Raw genomic sequence first — 22,812 nt, forward strand, 5'->3', positions numbered from 1 at the left:
ATCAGCTTGTTTGTAGCATCCCACATCTGGATACACAGATGGATCCTAGTAAGATGGTTGGTCCAGCCCTTGTACCTTCCTCTCTTTATGGTTACTGGCATGTCAGTTATTTTGATGTGGTGTGTGTGTGTGTGTGTGTGTGTGTGTGTGTGTGTGTGTGTGTGTGATTATACCTGTCAGACTTGTTTGTAAAGTTGATTTGGGAATGAAAAACACATTCTACATGTCATCTCTTAAGACATATGACACCAGTCCTCAGCTCTCTCTTTCCTGGTTTGCAGGTTCAGGTGCTAGGTAGCTTGGCAAACTCATGAGAGGAAATTGCTGGTTTTTTTCATTTGCTTAGGGATATTGCTGGCTTCTCTACTCTAGAGCTTCTGGATCAGGGACCTTCATGTAACGTCTCAGCTTAGCAGATAAGTGTTTTGTTTGGTTCTGTGCCTTTGCTGCATGGTTTCTCTTGTAGGCAATGGGCTAATTTACAGCATAGTCCTAAATTCTTCAAGTTCCTGGTGATTTGGAGACTTACAATTGGTGGCACTGAGGGACCATTAACTAAGAGAAGTACAAAGAGCAAAATTCAATTAGTTTTACATATACTGTGGAGTCTGTGTTTGGAGCAAATCATGGTGTTGTTCTTTGTTGTAAGAGGCCAAGCATTACTTAAATATAAAATATAATCTAACAGAAAATGGCAACATGAAAGCTGAGGAGATAGTTTAGTGGATAAATGTTTGCTACTCAGGCATGAGGACCTGGGTTCAGTCCCCAGAACCCACATAAAGCAGTCAGGCATGGCACTGTGCACTTGGAACCTCAGTGCAACAGAAATCACAACAGTCACTCCTTCTTCCCTTGCCACAGGACCCACCCTTGCAATCTTCTGGATGGATCCAAACACAAAGCCTATGCTACAATGGAAAATGCTCTGTGATTAAAGGTCTTCCGTGGAAGCTCTGTGCTCAAATTCTTATGTGGAAAATGTTCTGTGACTCTCAGACCCCAGACCTGCACTGAGGAGGAGCCCAGCTGCCTCCATATGCATTTGATCTTGCTCTTTGGAAATATCTGTGGAGGAAACTGAGCCAGAACTAAGAAAGGCTGAGGTTTTAAAAAAAAAAGAAATTTTTTTTTTCTCGGGAGTATTGGTGGTGGGTGCTAACGATATGCTCAGGTTTGTCACTCCCGAGGCCATTCACTCAATTGCTGAGCTCTTCCCTATGTTTACTCTTAGGCTCTCTAGCTCCCCATGGATGTAAAAACAATGATAATGGTGGTAAATTAAATATACTGTGAGGTTTTGTGATATAAATGTGGATGGGTAGGTACGTATTGATTATTGATTTGGTCTTAATCCAAAGTGAAGATAAGATGGACAGGCGCGCGCACACACACACACACACACACACACACACACACACACACACACACACGAAGGGAACATGATAGAAAGCCCAGCCCCAGCCCTGAGATGTGCCAGTGTTTCCTCTTTTAGATTCCTGGCTTCTCACATAAAAGTCACATCTCCCATCTTTTGCTAAACTCATCAAACCCACACAGCATCAAACATTAAACTATAGTTACTTAGGACCACCAAAGTTAGGATATGTCAGGCATGTCACAAGGCACATCTCGGTTTGTTTTTCCTCTCACCAGTATTTGAGTCATTGAACTGAGCCTCATGTCTGCGTGAGTGTGGACAGATGGGTGGGTCTCTCAAGGTCCTATACTTCTTGTTTACAAAAGAACATAGATGAATGAAGAATGTTAATACCAGACTCATGGTTATTTCCTCTGCCCTCCTATTTTTACATCTTTCATTGCCCTCTGGGCATAGTAGTCTGTTCCAGTGAGTTCAGGTTGAGCTTCAGAATCCTAGTAAACACAAAACTTAGGAGAGAAGCAAGTATCAAAACTGTTTGATAGGCTCTGGGTCATCCTTGACCTCGTGGCTTCAATACTTCTAATTCCAATATTTTCTATTCCGATTTGTCTTTTGACAACCCGCAAGTGCCAGGAGAAATGGATTGTCCCTGTAGCTCTCTAACTCCAGAATTATTAAGTTTCAGCTATCTTTGACACCCCCCCCCCCAGGCTGCTTTGTGTCTTTCCCGAGTTTTGGCGAGTAGAGGATGCAAATTTGAAAATCCTAGCCTTTCAAACATTCCTCTCCAAACACTATCCTGTTAGTGTTCCAACAACCAGTCTTAGTGGATGTCTGAACTCTGAAGGCTTCTACTCACAATGAGGCAGGAGGAGAAGGAGGGAGAGAAGATAGAGGCCCTGAACCCATGGCAGCCTCTGCCTTCTGGGACAGTATTGTACTGTTGTGATCTGTGTTAGTATAAAACTTAGACCTTGGTTTCTTTACTGCTACTCTTTTCATTGCATCTCAGCTAAAGCTGGACAGTGCCGGAATCAGCACTTCCTAAGAATAAGTCTTTGCAAACCGGCCACTGAGATTTGATAAAAGTTGTGGGTTTTAATTGAATTTCTGCTAATGGCCTCCCTGGGATGGGGATGTGATGGATGCAGGCAGACGTTTCCTTAGCCTTTGGCAAAGCCATATTGCTTCACACCGAATAGACTATTCTTTATGCTTTAACTGGCTCTGTCTCGTTCCACTGGAGGGGCTGCATGAAGTGCAAACTCCACAAGGATTTCTTTCTTCAACATAGACACTTTTGTGCCAAGTCCTGCTGTCCATGAGTCTCAGAGTCCAGCATCACTCTTGAGTAGAAAATACACCCTCCCTTCTGCACAAGTTGAGTAACTATTAATTTTGTGGAAATATCCACTGAAAGTTGAGTCAATGTTCTTGCCGGAGCAGTGGCGTGGCAGGGGTCAGAAGATAGATGGTTGGACTCCCCCATGATGACCTTCCTTCCTTTCTTTATCCATCAGTAGGAGCCTTGGCAATGATTGCTGTCCTCATTTCCTTTCTGCTGCTTCCCCTTCTGTGATAAAATATCCTGTTAAAATTATATGGGAAAGAAAAAAAAGATTTATTTGATTCACAGTTTCAGGTTATAGCCCATCATGATGGGAAGTCAATAGAAACTTGAGATGGTCAGTCATTATATCCACAGTAAAGAGCAGAGAGAAAATAAATACCTGCCTGCTTGTGCTCAGCTTGCTTTCTCTACTCTTACACAGTCGAGTATTCACTGCCTAGGGAATGGTGTCACCCACATGGGTCTGGACTTTCCACCTCAGATAAGAGCATCATGAAAATCCCCCACAGATCAACCTGGTCTAGACAATCCCTCCCTGAAATACCCTTTTCTGGTGGTCCTAAATTGTGTCAAGTTGACAATTAAAGTCAACCTCAGCAATCCTTATACATAGTTTCATGTTGTTTTCCTTCAAATAGAGGTTCTTTCCATTTACATCCCCTGGCCTGGTCTTTCTGTCAGCCTGTGCCATCTTGTCCATGCCCTGTTGTTCAGCAATCTGTTTTCCTCCTTCTATGTGAGCTGATGTGGGAGTTTGGTTTTGTAGCAGCTTTGAGTACAAATTCCAACAACTTCCACTCCTCCTCTTATTCTCTTTGGCTCATATTTGGAGTACTGAGCAATTGGCAAGATCTGTTGAGAAGACCATTACCAATCTTCATGAAATATCACCGATGCTCTCAGATCTAGACTGGAGAAAACATGAGGCTAAAGAGGTGGCAGATACAAGAGTCCCAGAAGCAGCCTGAAAACCCCAGGTCTTCCCTCACAATACAGCTCCTTAAGCACAACTGCTCCTCTGTATCCAATCTCCTCAAGTTTATTTCTTCTTTGTGAGCATCCACAGCTCCCACCTTTTATGAGATGCTCTTTTCTGGCAATGTGGAAGGGATTTACAGGGCTGGCAGGAAAGAATGTTGCTTGTTTTCCCAGCATCATCATGATGAGGTGCCTGGGGCCAGGCAGCAGTGGGATTTTATGATCAATTACTGCTAGGGTGGATGGCTAATATACATGCTATTAGAAACCAGAGAGGAATACTTTAAATTAACCATTTCTCTTTGTTGTTTTCCCCCTTTATTCAACTTGACATTGGTCACCTTAAAGCTGACTTACACAGAATGCCAATGGGGTTAAGGAGAAGCATCTGTGGGGCTCCTGAGAAGAATCAGGAGTCAGTGATTACCCATCAGAGACACCAGCCACTGTATGGCTGTTTAAAGTATATGGCATCTCTCATTTGCAGGCAGGGTATCACACGAGGGACAAATTCATTTGGTTCAAACACTGCTCTGTCCCTACAGGCACTGTCATCTTAGACAGGTTCATTTTCTTCCCCCAATTCTGTTTCTGCATCTCTTCAACGGAAGTACGCTATCCATGCCCGCAATTGTCATGAGATGACATATTGGCCACTGTACAGGATGAAGGCGAGTGATATTTCAAATGAAACTTTGAGGAAAGATTTTACATGGTGCAAGTATAGTTCCCAGAGCAGAGTCTGCTCAGTCAACTGTTAGCAGGTGAGTTGAAGGAAGAAAGAAACCAATTAGCCAAGCCAGCTGTGTTCAAGAAGCCCAGCTTCAGAAGATAGTAACTTCTGCAAGAGGATGGCAGCCCAGTAAGAGCCTGTGGTAAAGCAGCATTGAGGAACAATGGTTCTTTAAAGAACAAGTGTCAAGATGAGGGGTGGAGCTGTCCCAAAAGGCTATCTAGTGAGCATTCTCAACACTGCAACAATACTCAAGGGACTGACCGTTCCTGTCGTGCTTGCAGGTGGATGATAGCAGTGTGAATGCCACCTGCTGAGCACTCTGTCAATCAGAGGGTTGCTACGCATTCTGACTGTGCTTTTTCCTCCAACTCTGCTCTCTGCTGAATGCCCTGCATCATTGCCTCCTTTTATTGATAAGGGGGATACAACTCAAGCAGATTGTGTATCACATTCAGGGGCTCTGATGGTGATACGCTCATATCTTCATAACACATTCAGACTCCATGGTGGTCAGACCCTCATACTACCTACAGAGTCCATGATGTTTAAACTCCGGCACCTCTCTAACACACTCAGGATCAAGACAACCAGTCCTTTCCACCATACTGGTGATCTTTCATGGCACTAATACTCATTATAGACTCAGCAATTGGTTGGATAAATGTCCCCATATTAGAAGAGATAGGATGGTGCAGCAACACACATCTTTAAAACCTAAGCCGAGGGTCCCTGTGTCTTTTGGCACTCCCCTACAGCTAAAACCCTCTGGGCACATTGCCATTGGGGCCTGGCCATACCCTATAGGAGCCTTCCTAAACCTCGATCACCTTCCTAAACCTCTCTACTCTTTGTATCCTGCTAGATAAAACAAGAATTTCATCATTGTTTTAATGAACTCCAGGTTTTAGAAAAATGTTAGGTTTTCCACATAATTAAGTAGAAGACACAAGAAAATCCCCCTTTCTCTGTTCTAGCATACCTATAGTCTCCCTCAGTCATATGACTAGATCAGCAAAGAACTATCCGTGAAAACCCTATAGTTTTATTTGCTTATTTTGTTTTGTTTCTTATAAGATATGTCTGCATTTTGCAAATCATTTCTCCAAATCTTTTGTTTGTCTTCTTATCCTATTAATAATTCTTTCAGAGAATAGATACTTTAAAATCTGATGAGGTACAGCCCATCTATTTTTATTTTTATTTTATGAACTGTGCCTTGAGGGGTGTGGTACTTAAAATGACACTACCATCCCCAAGAAATTTACGGCTGTGTGTGTGTGTGTGTGTGTGTGTTTATGCACATATGTGCACATGTGTGTGGAGATCAAAAGGCAATCTAAGACATGAGGAATGTCTCTCACTTCCTTTGAGACAATGTCTCTTACTGGTATGGTACTCACTAATTATAGCAAACTGGGTGACCATCAAGCCTCATAGATTCTCCAGTCTCTGTCTAGAATTACAAATATATATTAGTGTGCCTGGTTCTGGGGCTCAAACTATACTTGTGACTGAGTAATGCACTTAGCCCCAGTTTTGTGTTTTCTTTTGAGGCCTGTACTTCACTTTGTATTAGTCTATCTGGAAAATACAAAGTGAATGTATGCTTGGATATACAATTCATGCTGTCTACGGTGGCTCAATCAACATCTCTTTTTAAAATTTCCTTTGCCCCACTCAATCATGTTTGTTTCCTTGCCAAAGACTATCCATTTCTTGAAGTTGTTTTCTGGACTCCATTGTGTTCCACTAATCTATGTGCTTTCACCAGGGATTCCCCATTCTAACTGCTGTAGCTTTAAAATAAGTTTTGACATCCAGGTATTGTCGACTTGTGATCTCCTGAAATGAGTTGGCCTTTCTGAATCTATCCCTCTTTCTGTAACCTTTGCAGCCATTCTGTTTCCATTCTGCTGGAACACTAATGAGGATTGTTCTATATCCGTTGTTCTTGTGACAAACTGATCTGCAATAATACTGAGCCATCTTATCTAAAACTATGGTATATATTTTCATTTATTTAATTCTTCTTTGATTTTCCCTCATCAGAGTTTTATAGTTTCATCTCATAGGCATCTCTGCACTGGATGGTTTTGTCTCTCTAAAACTGATATGTAAATATCCTATGTTTATGTCTCACGAGGTAATAATACCTTTGCTGAGTGATTAGATCATCAACCTTAAAGGACCATATAAAAGAAACACTAAAGAGTTTGCTTCTGTCATATGATATCAGTACGTTGTATGTTTTTCTGAGAAGCTGAACATGCCTGGACCTGGATGTTGGATCTAAAAAATTCCTGAGCTGAGAACAGAATTATCCAGTTTATGTTTTGTGGTGGTGGTGGTGGTGGTTGTGGTGATTGTAATGTAGTTTGTTTGTTTTCAAAAATAGCAACCAAGGGTAAGATACATATCACATACATTTTCAGGCATATTTACACATGGGTTTGTTTTTCACTTGTTTGATGTTGATACAGGAGACATGACTTTGTCTATTAACCTTGTATCCTGAAACTGTCTTATCAGTCTCAGGAGAGTTTGTTGACTGAAATTGTCTCCACAGGCCATCTTGCTGTCTGGAAGCAAAGACAGTTTTACTTCTTCCTTTCTTGCCAGCACACCTCTGATCTTATTTTCTTGTCTTATTGCATTAGTCATGTTTCTAACACTGGGTTAAAAGGCAGCAAGAGGGAACAATTTTGTCTTCTTCTAATCTTAGATGTGTTCTCTTGATTGTGGTGCCAGCTGTAGGGATCTGTAGATATTATAATTCAGTTTTTACTTTCCCCATGGATTTCCTCCTCTTACCAACCTTGTCACTTTAAAGGAACACATGGCCCTACTTTCTGAGTCTATCCTACAGTGCTCTTGTGCTTGCTTTCCTACATTGGTGCAAAGAACCTCAAGCATTCATCACATGACTCTGTTCTTTAAGTAATCCTTGCTGTGTTGATGAGCCTGAGGTCAGTTCTGAGCTACATTGTGATGGCTGAGCTTGTGTTCTGTTAGGCCATTCACGGTGTGTTTACGTGTTACAAGGTATATATTGTTCATAAGTGGTGCTTCACTGCTTAGGAGAATATCCAATCATCCCATTCCAAATTTCTGGGAGATGAACGGACAGTTTCCTCATACGTTAACAAAATACTTATTCATATGGTCATCTGTTCTAAGAACAGAGTGCCCTGTGAAACCTGCACAGTTTTGGCAAAAATCACTTATTCCATTCATCCCTGGTATTCTTTTCAAAGTACCATGAGCAGAATCCTGAGCTTACAGAATAGAAGGAGAGTGAATGGTGAAATGTGTGGCTGGTTGGTGTGGTCTTTGCTAGTTTTTGTTGTTGTTGTTGTTTGCTTGTTTGTTTATCACAGAAGAAAAATGATGCTAAGATTTTTAGCAACCTGCAAAATTAAAACATAGAAGTAACTTGAAATTAATCCTAGTGATTTTGAAAGTAGAAGATGCTAAAATGTAAACTGACTGCATTGACCGACATGAATTCACCCACCAAGATCAGTTTACCATGAAGCTTGCTGGAGATCTTCAGGGTTCTAGAAGAATCGTTAGATGGTGTCTATGTGCTGAAACTCTGTTCCTGAGCTTGGTTTTCATGAATGGCTTCTCTATAGTTTTCTTCCTTGTTGCTTTAATTTGTAATGTGGAGTAGGCCATAGCTAGGAAGTTCTGACTACACCCAGAGCCCCAAGGGCTGATTTGGTGTAGTTCAGACTTTGCAGAATCAAGTTCACTGCTTCCTTCCTCTGTCTCTCTCTGTCTCTCTGTCTCTCTCTTAAATTATCCATTTTGCCTCTTATAAAAGGAGATTTTTTTTTAATCAAGTGGATATATTTTCTTGATAGGACCAAAGAAGTTACCCATGCTGTATGTTTATTCCCTCCCCCATACCAAACCTACACAGCTCAGGGAGTTTTGTGGCCTCCAAAATTGGTTGGTTAATAGCTTAGCAATTTTCATGAATAGCTTCCATGGAAAAACTCTGGAAAAGGTCAAAAAAATTTTCCCCATTAACACTTCAAAAAGGCCAATTAATTGACTCACAGTGCCTCAGGGAAGAGCATCCCTATCCCAATTATAACAAGCTCTGTTTTGAATAGAAATTTAAATTCTTTCTAGGGAAACTTAAAGGTGAGATAGCTTTCTTACAGATTCTAGGTTTCTTTCATGTGGCTAGAAATAGAAGGGGCCCAGGGAAAGTCACATCACATGTGCAATCCAGAGCCTGCTGGTTCAGGGCCACTGAAAACTAACCAGGGACTAGAGAGAGAAGGGGATATTGCAAAAGGCAGGATAGTGTATGTGTGTGTGTGGGGGGGGGGGGCAGCAAACCACCATCTGCTATCCAAGCCACCACCAGTACCTAACATACTCTGCCCTGCTCCCTGGTAAACCGATAACCATGACATATGGATTTTAGGCCTCCTGACAAACACTTGGGACCAGGAGAGGAGGAGCCTCCTGCATGAACTGTACACTCTCCTATAGGCAAGAGTGACAGAGCAACTCATTTGTGGCTTTGTCTGCTTTTGTGCACCCAATAAATAGTATCTCACTTGAGATCCCTGTCTAAGAAGGACCCTTACTAGGATTGGGTGGGGGAGCTCAGGATTTTGTTTTCTTTCATTTTTATGCTGGAAATCAGAGAAAAACCAGGAGGCAGGCAGCCCCCCCTTTCATGCTGTGCTTTTGTGTACAGGATTGGTTGAGACTGACTTGCCAGTGAGATGATCACACTGTGTGGGGGTGGAGCTGGATGCTGGCTCTTAACCCTGTGCATGCTGGAGGATTTTGGTACAGGGCAAACATGGTTCTTCCAGTCTCCCAAGATAATGGGGATGCAGATAAAGGGGACAGAGCGAGGAGGAAAAACCATATTTGCTATCCCCAATCGTTTCCAAGAATAGGAAATAATAAAATTACTGTTACCCAAAGCCATATTGGGTTGTTCCATAAAACTCTAATGGAAACAGCAAAACAAAATAATTGGAGATAAAATATAGATTCCTGACCCCATTCAGAACTGTTAATTGTGGCGGTTAATAGAGTTATCAGTTAGTTTTAAGTGGTGTATGCTGACCTCTCTTTGCTGAAAGAGGACATGGCTGCCTTGGGCTCCCCACAAACTGCCGTAGAATGTGGCTTTGATTTTCTCCAATTAACCCACAGGCAAACATTCTGGACACCTATTTCCAGCCCGCTCTTTCTGTGAATGCTTGCATGTGCTATGTCACATCTGCGCAATCTGTGCTCTTGCTTCTCTACAGAATGATGCTGGAAGCTCGGAGGTAGAGGGCGACACTCCAGTGCCCTATTGTCCTAGCCCAGCTAGGTTTGGGTATTTATGCATCTGTAAAGGGTTTCTCTTGTAAGTAAAAGGGCCTTTTGGCTAACTGCTGTGTCTACAGGTAATAGCTCCCCTAGGTCTGGTTGTCAGAAGCTTCCTAGGTACTGAAAATCCTAGAGGTTCATGATACATATGCCAAATAACTATAGGAAATCACAACAGGCTTCGAATGTGGATAATGTAGGAAGTCCTTGCCTGGACCAAACCTAACCTCATGTGATAGCTGCATATTCAAGAATATGGCATTTGTTGTCTCTTCAGCAGATCCAGGGTGCATAAAACACCCTTTGTTAATCCCCAAAGCATTGCTATTTAGCTGGCTATCATTTTCAGGCAAGTGTTCTGCCAGCAGTCTGGTATGCTGACTGATAATATTCTATGTTCAAATAGTACAAGTACTTTAAAAAGTTCTGGGCCCTTTACGATGAGGAGTAAACTTGTTTTCTATTCTCCGAAAGGATACAGTGGCTTAGTTGTTCCTCTTGTCTACAAGATTCTAAGACTTGAGTGAATGCCTGGGAATGTGGATCCCATTGCGGTACATACGTTTTTGCATGATGTTTTCCCAAGGGCAGCAATGGATCGATGACAACTGATAATAAGGACAGTTACAGGAACATGCTATAATGAAAGGTTTATTAACATTTTCTTAAAACATCTTATGGAGTGTGATATCCATCGGTATTGGGGTTTGGAGAACAGCTCTGGAGAGGTTCCAGGTTCCTGTGTCCCAGATCAAACAATTGGATGGAGACATATGTTAGCAAGAAAGCAAGTTTATTAAAGATCCATTTTCAAGGAAGGAAGCAGGCTGAAGCAGGTTCAGTAGCTTCAAAGGAACGCAGGGTGAGCTTTTATGTCACACGGTGAGTGGTTTGTGGCTTATGGGCATAGTGTTCTGGCTGGATTGTATAGCATGAATTTCCTCACACAGGCTCTATCTGCTAAACATAGTTCTACATACAACTGTAGACACTGCATACATTATTAGTGTCTTGAATCTGCACCTAGGGGTGTTTTAGTAGTATAATGATCACACACTATCTTCACACATTCTGAAATATCCAATGCCTCTACAAGTGTCATAAGCAGTTTTTAGTTGGCCTCCTCCGGAGATTTTCTCTTGACTAACTTGGTTTGGACGTAGCTAGTTCTATAAAGTCTTGTGAAAGCTCTTCTGGACTTCACCTTCTGCCCCATCCTCTTGCTTCCCCTGTAGTCCTTTCACAAGTTGATAAGATAGTGCTTAACTATGGAAGTATAGCGGCTGCCATGAGCATAGTGGTGCAGCCCTAGACTTCTTTGACTTTCTGATCAGGAGGATGACAGTTGACAGCTGGACTCTGGAAAGATGGATCTCGGGGCCTGGGATGTTTGACTTCTCCGAAGTGTGTACACTCATCTTTAAGAGTTTGAAGTTTAAAGCATAAATCTCACAAGTCCATGTTCCTCTGAGTGGTTAATGTTTCATCTAGAAGAACAGTACCGGAAGGTTGTTGGAACAGACCATGGAGGATGCTGCTGGCTCACTCTCACCATTATGTCCAGCTAGCTTCATATACAGTCCAGGCCCAACTTCCCGCAGTGGGCTGGACTCCAGCATCAATGAACAATCATGGCATCAGTGAACAATCGCAGACATCCCACATGTCTCTCTGTTCTGGGCATTCCATCAACTGAGACTCCCTTCTTAGTTGACTCTAGGCTATGTCAATTTGACAAAGCTAACTAGGACAGATACTAGAAAACGAAGAAAGGAAAGGGATCTTAGGCTTTCTCCATTTTGTTCAGATCATCGTAGGGAAACTCATGGCCAGTGTTGTGCTCTTTGCTTTGGTTCTTGGCTGTGAGCTGGGCAGGGCCTGTTTTTAGACTTGTGTGAGTAATTATGATTACCTTGGCAGTTCTGAATCATCCAATGTCTATGAAGCCATTTTCTTGATCCTTTTACGTGTTCCCCATTGTACTATGACCTCCATTTGAATCCCAGCTTCTGCACTTACTTTTGCTTTGGGAGTCTCAGTTTCTTAGTCTTGGTCATACATATGTGTTGTCTGTTCACATTTTTGTTATGGGCTCTCCCTTTCTAGGATGACCTGTCTCATCATTCTTGGGAAGTCATTTTAGAACAGAGCAATATAGGGACCAAGTAGCCCATTCTCAGTGTGTGGGCTGGGCTTCAAATAGGGACTGTTAGAAAGCACTCAGAGGCCCAGCTGGTCTGCAGGGCATGGGAGAATGAGAATCTCAGGGCTTGGGGACATTTAAGGCCCTTTCAGACTCAAACCAGCCCAGTTGAAACTTCATTTTGTCTCCCAATGTATTTACTAGATATCTTCCTTGCCTTCTCTTTTCTCTGATATGTAAAAACAAAATTTCTTCATGTGCAGAGCAGACTTCCAGTTGGGGTTGGGGGCATTTCCAATGTCTCTGCTAGAACTTTCCTAGAGTGGGTGGTGGGACTCAAGGGGTTAAATGCAAAACACATTATCCTAGGACAGCTGCCGAGGCACCACATTCTGAAATCTGATAAGTGAAAAATGGGCATGGTATCAAATTTAATCACATTTGTATTCAGATGTTGCTGAGAGCAGACACTGATTTATGAACTAGCAACAGACACCAGATTTCCTGCCTGGGCTATATACATATGAATGAGTGGACGGATGGATAGATAAACAGACAGTGGAATTACGCTGCAAATTACACAGCACTGGACCTGTTTATAACCCAGATCTCATCAAAGTGATATTAAAAAAATGCTACAGATATAATTTTTTTTCCTGGCCAGCCGCTGATTTTTTTTTTTTTTTTAAGATATAGACTTTTCCAAAGATTCTTCTTGTTTCATCGATGCACTGTTGACGCTGCTCTTGCTATATCTTTATAGTGTTTGTTTGGAGCGATTATTTGTTGTTAAGAGCCATGGTAAGGAGAAGCAATGGTCAGACCGTGGCTGAATACCCTCCCTTCCCCCACATCTTACCTAAATCCTTAGCAGAGTGAAGGGCTGCCTTGTGCACTGGGGACTTGCCATAAGCCAGACTTCCCTATGAGCTGTGGGGTGCTGAGGCAGAGAAAGGATTCAGCGGGGATTAGCAATCAGACAGGCAGCTTGACTCATAATCTGTCAGAGCAGGGAGGACTAGAGTAACTGTTTCTTACATATTGATTAATTGACTTATTCAGACAGAGCCTCACTGTGTGGCTCCATCTGGTCTCAAACTAGTAGGCTCAAGTGACCCTCTACCTCAGACTCTGGATTGCTGGGGCTATGGGTGTGAGCTGACGGTAAATCACTTGGCAGATGGAGCTGTTTTCATATAGGTCATGGTTATATCCCCAAGGATACCTAGATATCTTGGAAAGAGGCTTTCTTTGTCATTTGTCGTGTTTCTGTCTACTTTTTTTCCCCAAAGGTTTTTGTTGTTGCTTTTGGTTGTTTGGTTGTGTGTGTGTGTGTGTGTGTGTGTGTGTATGTGTGTGTGTGTGTGTGTGTTCGTGTGAGTGTGAGTGTGTGTTTCAAAATTGGTCAATCTGGTCAAATTTTATTCATCTTTCGGTATTCACATTTTTCCTCCCCTCCCCCATCTTTTGAAGCAGGGTCTCAAACAGGTGAAGCAGGCTTTGAACTCTTTAGTTAAAGATGACCTTGACATCCTGATTCTCCTGTCTCTACCTCCTGAAAGCTGGAATCACAGCTATGTGTCACCATGCCTGGTTTATGAGGTGCTGGGGATTAAACCCAGGATCTGTGGCTGCTAGGTAAAAACTTTATCAATTGAGCTACCTCTTCAACACACTAGGTTATTTTACCAAACGTTTAGATCTCACATCAGTGAGATCCTGTGGAACTGAACACAGAAGGAAGGAAATGGATGGCTTATAACTTGACCCCCACACAGACACTTTTAAAAGCAAGTGATAAAAACATGGATAATGCCAACACAATTAGGAGGAAGAACTGAATTTAACTCTTGGGGTTAAAACCCCTCTAGGAAGGAACTCCTGAATCAGACCAAGTGATCATCAGTTACTCATCCCTATGCATTAATGACCAGAATCAAACAGAAGGATAAGAAGAGGGTTGTGCTTGTCACAACTTATGTCACCTAGGAAGAGAGTTGGGAACTTATCTAGATCAGGGAGGTCTGTGTGCTTATCACTGTGGGATTGTCTTGATTATTAATTGATGCAGGTAGATCAAGGCTGAGGGGCACTATTTCATGAACTAGACCACAACTGTAGAGTAAAGACAGCTTACAGCTGAGCTTAAGGAGCAGCTAACTGGTAACACAAGTGTGGTCCTTTCCCTCTGCTCTTGACTCTATGTGGTGGTTTGAATGTGCTTAAACATAGGGAACAGTACTGCTTGAAGGCATGGCCTAGTTGAGGAAATATGCTTCAAGAGGGTGGGCTCTGGAGATTTCCTCTTTTACTCAGGGTCCACCTGAAAGACCTCCGGAGCGGGGAGACCCTCACTCAAGTCTCGGGATGATGCGACCCCCCAAGAACTCACGTGAGACCGTCCTTGCTGTAATAAACATGAGGTTTATTGATAGGAACCACTGCACTGGGGTCGAGACTCGTATCCCACGCAGGGGCAGTGGAGTTCGACCCCCAGTAACTAAGACAAGGGGAATTTAAAGGAAGAAACCTCAACCCAAGGGGGTAGGGAGGGCGTCATTGGAAAATGTTGAGAATACCAGTGAAAAATCACAAGGAGGAGCTTCCTGTTTCTCAAGATTGTTTACTTAATGGTCCATCAGTTCCTGGGAGAAGCTTCCTGCTTCTCAAGATTATTCTCTAAGATTTTAATCTAACTTTATGGTCAGCTAGTACAGGTAGAGGGCAGGGTCTGGAATTTGAGGTATTTAGGGCTTTTTTAAACTTCTGACTTCTTAGCTGCATTTTTTATTCTTTCACACCCATGGGACAGAGATCTTCCTCCTAGCTGCCTGAGGATGCTGGTCACTCCTATTTGCCTTCGGATCAAGATGCAGAACTTTCAGCTCCTTTTCCAGCACCAACTTAGCCTGTCTACTGCCACACTTCCTGCTATGATGATAAGGACTAATCCTCTAAATCTGTAAGCCAGCCCAAATTGAATGTTTGGTTTTATAAGACTTGCATTGATCATGATGTTTTTACACAGCAATGGGAAACCTAAGACAGTGTGGCTGTGTGTGACTAGCTCTTAAAGTACCTGCCTTGACTTAAACAAGAGTTGTGGTTTAAAACAAACCCTCCCTCCCCTGGCTGCGGATGAGGAATTTGAACACAGAACTCCTCTGTTAGGTGATTGTATTTGCTGTTTCTCTGTTGTTGTAATACAATATCATGGTCAAGGCAATATTTGGAAGAGTTTATCTGTGTTTATGGTGTAAGGATTCATGATTTGCAGAATAGTAACACCCAGAGTCAAATAGTATGAAATGCAAAGCATGTTTTATTCTGCAGAAGTCCAGCATGCTGGGGTCTTCTATTACCAAGGTAGAGAGACAACCAAGTGAGCTCGCAGGCCTGTTTGAAAGCACATTAGAGGATTCCAGGGTAGGTGACCTTTATCTTGCTCCATCTCTAGAGACATCTCATTACCAGGGCTTGAAAGTTGGAAACTGTTGTTGACCAATTGCCTTTGCTTCAGGCCGGGTAGCTGGGTAGTTTCTGATTCTGGGTAGTTTCTGATGGTAGGATAGTTTCTGATTAGCTGCCTGACGTGCCGGGGCTTGCCTGGACTTGCTCAGACCTTAGGCCTTGTATCTTTGGTTGTCAACTTGAAACCTGTCATGGAATCAGCCTGTCTCAATAGCTCCAGAGGGATAGAGTACATCATGGCAGAGTCAAGGCATAATGGCAGAAACAGGAAGATGAGAGAAGGTTCACATCACCAACTGCAAGCAGGAAGCAGAGAGAGTGAAGTAAAGATGACTTTCAACTGTCAAAGCCTGCCCTGAATAACTTTCTTCAACAAAGCCACCTCTCCTAAGCCTCTCCAGACACCACCATCCCCTGGGGATCCAGTCTTAAAATACATGAGCCAATGGGGGCCATTTTAATTTCAAATACCACAGTTCTAAAACAGTTGCCTGAGACAATATCTAGAGGAGATTATTTTGGTCACACTTGAACTGTATTTGGTGGGAGAGGAGATATGGAGGACTGGAGTTGTGATCAGGTGTAGTCCTTCCCCCAGGAAGTTCTCCACAGCCACCTGAGCTGGCAGACATTCTCACAGCCCACCAGGATGCTTCAGTATTTACCCTACTCATTGAAAATCCATTACTAGTCTGACTGTCTGATTCTCTTCACATGTGTTGCATTATCTTCTTAATTAAATTATGTCCTTAAAGGGAAGGAAGCCCCTACCCTATTCCTGTCTAATTATTCTGAGAGCCTGAAGCATTCTGCTGTGTGTGGAAAGTATTGGTGGATATTTGTTAATTGATTTGTTGAAAACAATTTTTTTTTCTGTGAATGCATTCTCAAGCAACACTCAAAGGGAGAGATTAGAAGCCATGTGGCAAAAGCTACTCGAGTAATGGCTGCTTGGCTTATACATCTAAAAGGCCTTAAAAAACAGTTCATGTTTATTCAACATTTCATTCCATGTCAGGTTTTTCACCAGGCCTATTGTATCTGTTATCTCAGATGAGCTTCCAAACAATCTTGTCTTCTAAGAACGATGACTTGAATATTTTCATTTCAAACCCAGGAGGGTGAGTTTCAGAGAGATACACTTGTTCTGGGATTGGGTTGCTGCCAGAGAAGACTCAGACAGAGATGTTACATCTGTGGACCTTAAAGCTGGCAGAATTTGTCCACATATGGGAAGTGTTTAACACATCCCTCTTTACCACCTTTTATAAATTGGATTCAGAATCAAGATGGCAAGGGACTTAACCATGGTGACCTGTCCAGTTGGGCACCATTGTTGAAGCCTACTTTCAACTGTGTACTTCCTACTAGAATATGCTTATTTAATGACTGTATTAGTTGGGATTGTCTAGAGGAACAGGACTTATAGAATGAATCGCTGTATGTGTAGAGTAGAATGGTTTCCAGGTTGTGGTTCAGCTAGTACAACGATAGCTGTTTACCAGTCCATTAGCTGTTCTGTTTAGGAGGCTGGATGTCTCATCTGGTCTTCAATATATGCTGGAATCCCAAAGAGGTAGGCTCTAATGTCAGTGAAGAAACAAGAGCAAGCAACGAAGAATGAGCTAGCTTCTTTCTTCCATGTCCTTTATACAGGCTGCCAGCAGAAGGAGGCACGACCCAGGGTAAAGGCAGATCTTTCTACCTCGAAAGTTCTGGATTAAAGGTAGGTCCTTCCACCTCAAAGATTTGAAGTGAGTTTTCCCCTTCCAATTATTTAATTAGGGGAAAAAGATCCTTCACAGCTGTGCCCAGACATTTGGGCTTTAGTTAAATTCTAGATGTAGTTAAGTTGTCAACCAAGAAGGCCATCACATTAAGTCACACTGATCCTTCAAATGGACAGTATGATCTCCCTTTCTCTCCCTCCCCCTCTCTTCTTTTTTCCTCTTTCTTTCTCCCTTTTTTTCTTTTTGTATCAATCTGGGGCTTGCTGTTGTCTCTCCAAGACCTAGCACTAGTTAAGGACAGGTGACAGAGAATGTATACATTTAATCAGTTAAGAACAACCTGTGCAAATCCTTACAGCATCACACACTACTCTGGAGATATATATATATATATATATATATATATATATATATATATATATATATATATATATAAAATGCTTTAAAGACTGAGTTATCTCTATCACCTATAGTGGGATTTTAAAAGCTCTGTGGTCCAAAGGGTAGGTGGATTCCCTATTGGGGTCACTTTGGTGTGACTTGCAATTATGCCAGGTTAGAGCTGTGTAGTTATCCCGAGGCCGAATGGAACTCTAGAACTCTAGGCTGAAGCATCAGAGGGCCAGCTTTCTATTTAGGTGTTCAGTTGTCTTGGGCAGAGGTGGGAGTAAAATGAGACCTACTGAATAGTTGCTGAATTTACTCTGTTGGTTAAATGAGACAATGTGTTTGAAGCTCTTTAGAAAGAGCCTTACATACAGTAAGCTTGCAGGAAAAAAAATGCTTGTTTTCCTAGATATTCCCATGATTATTACTGGGAGGGGAAGTCTTTGGTGTTTGAACAGTTCCAAGAATGGAGTCATGGGAGATATCTGTGTGCTTGTGAGAAAACAAGAGTCTTGTGACCTTTTCAAAACACAGAATTATTTTTGGAATGTGCTTTTCTGCTCCTCCCAGATATAGCAGAGAGGAGTGAGTTTACTTCAGATTATTCATTACAACTGGCTATTGTTGTTTGTATTGCTCTATGAGAAAAGCAGGTTTTGTCATGTGCAGTTCGTTGTTGTGATTGGACACTTCACTCATATTCATCCTCTAACCACCCCCCTCAGTCTAAATTCTCTGATCATGTAAAAAATGTTGACTATTGCAAGAAACTTTAGTTCACCTCATTTAGCCCAGGATTCATTCTCCTTGGCCCATCACCTCTAGAGTGGTTAACACTTAGACAGAACGTAAAAGATGACAACAGAATAAGAGAAATCAAGGAACGAGTGAGAGTATTTAGGAGAGGTGAGATTGTCCTACACTGATATCCAGCTAGGTTTTGAGATATCAAGATGAGACCATGGACCCTTAGTTCTGGTCATATTTTATATTCAGTGTATGAAAGAATATGGAGAGTGTGGAGGGAGGCCACAACTTCTTGAAAGATTCATAGCTCTATTTGAAACTAAGATCTTTGAGGCTTGTACAACTCTTCATTTCCACATGAAGCTCTCAGTCATGCTTCTTGTGCTGGCTAGTTTTATGTCAGTTTGACACATGCCAGACTCATTAAAGAGGAGGAAGCCTTAGTTGAGAAAATGCCTTCATAAGATTCAACTGTAGGGCATTTTCTTAATTAGTGATTGGTGTGTATGTGTGTGGGGGGCATCTCATGGTGGGTGGTACTATTGATCCCTGGGGTTTTATTAAAAGGTAGACTGAGGAAATGGGTAAGCAGTACTTCTCCATGGCCTCTATATCAGCTCCTGCACCCAGGCCCCTGCCCTATTTGAATTCCTCCTCCCTCGGCTTCTTTCAGTGGTCTGTAACTGAGGATATTTAAGCCAAATGAACCCATTCTTCCCCCGAGCTGCTTTTGTCATGGTGTTTTATCCTAGCAATAAAAATCCAAATAAGACACGTAATAATCCAAATAAGAGACTGTAGCCTAGACTCTGCATTGAAAGAGATTTCTCATCTGGCCCCATGCGATCTGGTTTCTGGTTTTAAGTACCACAGCTCATGTGACTTCCTCTCACCTGTTCCCACCCAGTGTTGTTCTCTGGGGTTGGTCTAAGAATGACCTTCTGAAATGCTGGGGAACATTTTCAGGACCAAGGCTAAAGAGTATATTTTGGGTTCCATCTCAAAGTAAGTACTCTGCAAAGCACTCCTTTATTCTAGAATCTTCTGTTGAAGAGTATTGATGTTAGCACATAATTGCTGTAATCAATGATTTTTAAAAAATCATGGTTAGCATTTTTCTCAATAAGCTGCTGAAATCTCAAACATCCATGAAGACCTCAGCAGGACTTGACAGGACCATGCAAACAGGTAACAATCCTCCTTCTTCATAGAACCTCACGTACACATGTACAAGGGCTGTGTGCCCCACTATCTTCAGGGAGGAGCATTTTTCTCAGATCCACTTGATTCAATCTCTGATGGCTCAGCCTCTGGAAGTCAATAGAATCAAAGAGGCTCAGTAAGCTGCAGCAAGACACAAAGAACAAGACAGTCACATTGGAGGAAGCAGGAAGACTGCAGTCATGTTAATGATTTAATACTTCTTGAATGTATATGCTACATGACTTTCCTCTCAGTGACCATGTTCAAAGGTTCATCTATAATGAATAACTAAGCCCTTAATAAAGCATGCTTCCTCTGTTTGCAATTCTAACTCATTATTCACGCTGAATAAGGCACTATTGACCTGTAGAAACAAAATGGTGACATCAGGCGGGTGACTTTAGTTCACAGTCATTTGTGAAAATGAATATTTGTTCAATGATTGCTACTATGATCTCAAGATAGAAAGCAAACTCAAGCTAAGAGAGTTAACAACATATTTCATGATCCACCCTGAGAATGAACAGTTCACCAACTTCTTGAAGAACCCCATCTGTCATCATTTATCCAAATAAGGTACCCATAGCAGAACAAAGTGAGGATTCCTCCCAACCTAGCTTGGTGAACCAATTAGTTTACTGGGATTACTTATAAGAGCATGAAGAGGGGGTATGTACAGGAGCATGGGTGACCTTGAATCAGCTACACTACCAAAATGTCTCACCGATGCTGACCTACCACCAGTTGCATATATGGAGTCTCTTCTTCAGCTAACACTCCACAGCACTGTATCCTTCACCACCTGTCACGATTATGAGACAAGGTGTGGCTCAGGCAGAATCACATATACCAGGGAAGGAGTAGCTGGAGTCTCTCTCAGATGGAGGTCTGAGTACCCTCCACAACCATTCCTTTTATGGAAGAAGCTCAGTCACCCAGATCTTACAAGTAGCCATAGTTGCTTTAATGAGGATAGTAATGGCTGTTAAACTAGAAGAAAAATATTGCTATGATAGTGGTCCTGCCTACCATAGGGAGGAGACCTTCACTAGATGAGGTTTAAGCTTCATTTAGTTCTGTCAGGAATTTCTGTTTGTTTTAGACATAGGGTCCTTCTATATAGCCAAGCTTGGCTAGAAACAGTAATCTGTACCACTCACCACCTGCCCCACCTGTCGGGGACCGGACTTCGGGACTAGTCAGATTCCTGAGAAGGGCTTGACCTTTTCAAAGAAAGAACCTGTCCCCGGAAGACTGTTGCCTCTTTGTCTAAGGAGGATGTCTTGCAGTTTAATGATTCACCTTATGTCCTTGGGCACTTCCCAGTACTCCCCCTGCCCTAAGTTTCAGTTCCTGCTTCAATTCCTGCGTCAGAGCTTTAAATGCTGTACATTCCTCTCAATAAACAGACCTTGACAAGGACACTGCTTGGTCTTGCTCCTCTTTCTCGCCCGTTCTCCCGCAGGTATGGGTCCCCCTCGACCCCCACAAATAACTGGGTCCCCGCTGGCGGGGGCACCCACCACCTTACTCCTTCAAGTACTCCTGGGATTGTAGGCATGAGTCATTTCTTGACTCTACTGTTTTGAGTCCATTTCTATTGGTTAATGAAGGATTTTGTAACCTTCTGGGCAGTGAATTTGATCGTTATTACTAGACAACTGCTTCTGATCAGGAAAAAGTTGATAATTGCTAACAGTTCAGTCTCCTATGTTTTCTGAAAGGAAATTATAAACAAAATAACAATCTCCTTTGACAATATTTTCATGTGCAAAGCTTATATAGTAATACTAAGGCAGGAAAAAAAAGTCCAACTTTAATAAGGTTTTGTGTTGAGGAAACAGTTATTTCCTCTTCGTTTGAAATTACAGTGTGATACAACATAAACCCAAACAGCATTTTGTGGAATAACAGCATTTTGGGTGGAAAGTTTTGTGGGTAGGTTGGTGTCCTTATCCCCTCCACTGGGGGTCCTGCCTGGCTATAAGAGGTGGCCTCTTCGGATTCCATGTCCCCACTGTTAGGCATCTCAGCTAAGGTCACCCCCATTGAATACTGGAAGCCTCCCTTAGTCCCCTCTAAGACTTCTAGAGATTATCCCACACTCTTCCCATGGCAGCTGGAATTTACATCGTGCTCCTGGCCTTCAGGGCCTCTCTCCAGTCTCTTCCCACACCTGAATTCTCCCACCTATTTCCCTCTCCCTCCCCACTCCTAACCAGGTCCCTCTCTCCTTCCCTCCCTCCCTTCCTCTTTGCCTCCCTTCCTCCCCTCCCATGACTATTTTGTTTCCCCTTCTAAATGGGATTCAAGCACCCTCACTTGGGCCTTCCTTCTTTTTACTTTCTTTGGGTCTGTGGGGTATATCATGGGTATTCTATACTTTATGGCTAATATCCACTTACCAATGAATACATACCATGCATTTCCTTTTGGGTTTGGGTTATATCACACAGGATATTTTCTAGTTCCATTCATTTGTTTACAAAATTCATGATGCTTTTGTTTTTGATAGCTGAATATTGATAGTTTGATATTGAACATTGTGCAAATGAACACCTTTTCTGTATTTATTCTTCATTTGAGGGACATCTGGGTTGTTTCTAGTTTCTGGTTATTACAAATAAGGCTGCTCCTTGAGGCTCATACCATGGGCAAGCACCAATCCCTGACACTATTAATGTGACTCTGTTATGCTTACAAACAGGAACCTGGCATAACTGTCCTCTGAGAGGCTTTCCCAGCAGCTGACTGGAACAGATGCAGACACCCACAACCAAACAATGGACAGAGGTTGGGGACCTTATGGAAGAGCTGGGGGAAGGATTGAAGGGGCTGAAGAGGATAGAAACCCCACAGGAAGACCAACAGTATCAACTAACCTGGACTCCTAGGGGTTCTCAGCGACTGAGCCACTACCAAAGAGCATACACAGGTTGGACCGAGGTCCCCGGTAGGTTCATATATAATGGAGAGCTGCCTTGACTCAATGGGAGAGGATGCACCTAATCCTGCAGAGACTTGATGTGCTATGGTGGGAGGGATACTTGGGGGGGCACTTGCTCATAGCCAAAGGGGAGGAGTTGGGAGGAAGGACTCTGTGAGAGGGGGGACTTGAAAGGGGGCAGTGTTTGGGATGCAAATAAATAAGTAAATACATACATACATACATACATACATACATACATACATACATAAAATTTTAAAAAGAGACTCTTCAAATTAAGAAAGCTAGGCCTATGCCCTAAGATTAAGAATTGACAAATGGCCCTGGGTTCGGTCCCCAGCTCCGAAAAAAAAAAAAAAAAAAGAACCAAAAAAAAAAAAAAA

General features: G+C 42.4%; 1 long non-coding RNA gene across 4 annotated transcripts in view; it reads left to right on the top strand.

Annotated features, from left to right (window-relative positions):
• The window catches only part of LOC108351213 (uncharacterized), a 33,262-nt gene extending 10,797 nt beyond the window's left edge, over positions 1-22,465 (top strand). For 2 of the 4 annotated variants that reach the window (XR_010052552.1, XR_010052551.1), the window contains 4 exons: positions 14,261-14,336; positions 14,757-14,906; positions 17,072-17,141; positions 22,190-22,465. This is a non-coding gene — a long non-coding RNA (uncharacterized LOC108351213). Of the gene's footprint in view, positions 1-14,260; positions 14,337-14,756; positions 14,907-17,071; positions 17,142-19,490; positions 19,803-22,189 lie in introns of those variants that run through there. The other 2 variants (XR_010052553.1, XR_001838350.3) reach the window with 1 other exon arrangement.
• Positions 22,466-22,812: the final 347 nt, after the last annotated feature.

This window comes from Rattus norvegicus, chromosome 6 (assembly GCF_036323735.1).
Source record: "Rattus norvegicus strain BN/NHsdMcwi chromosome 6, GRCr8, whole genome shotgun sequence".
Lineage (NCBI taxonomy): Eukaryota > Metazoa > Chordata > Mammalia > Rodentia > Muridae > Rattus > Rattus norvegicus.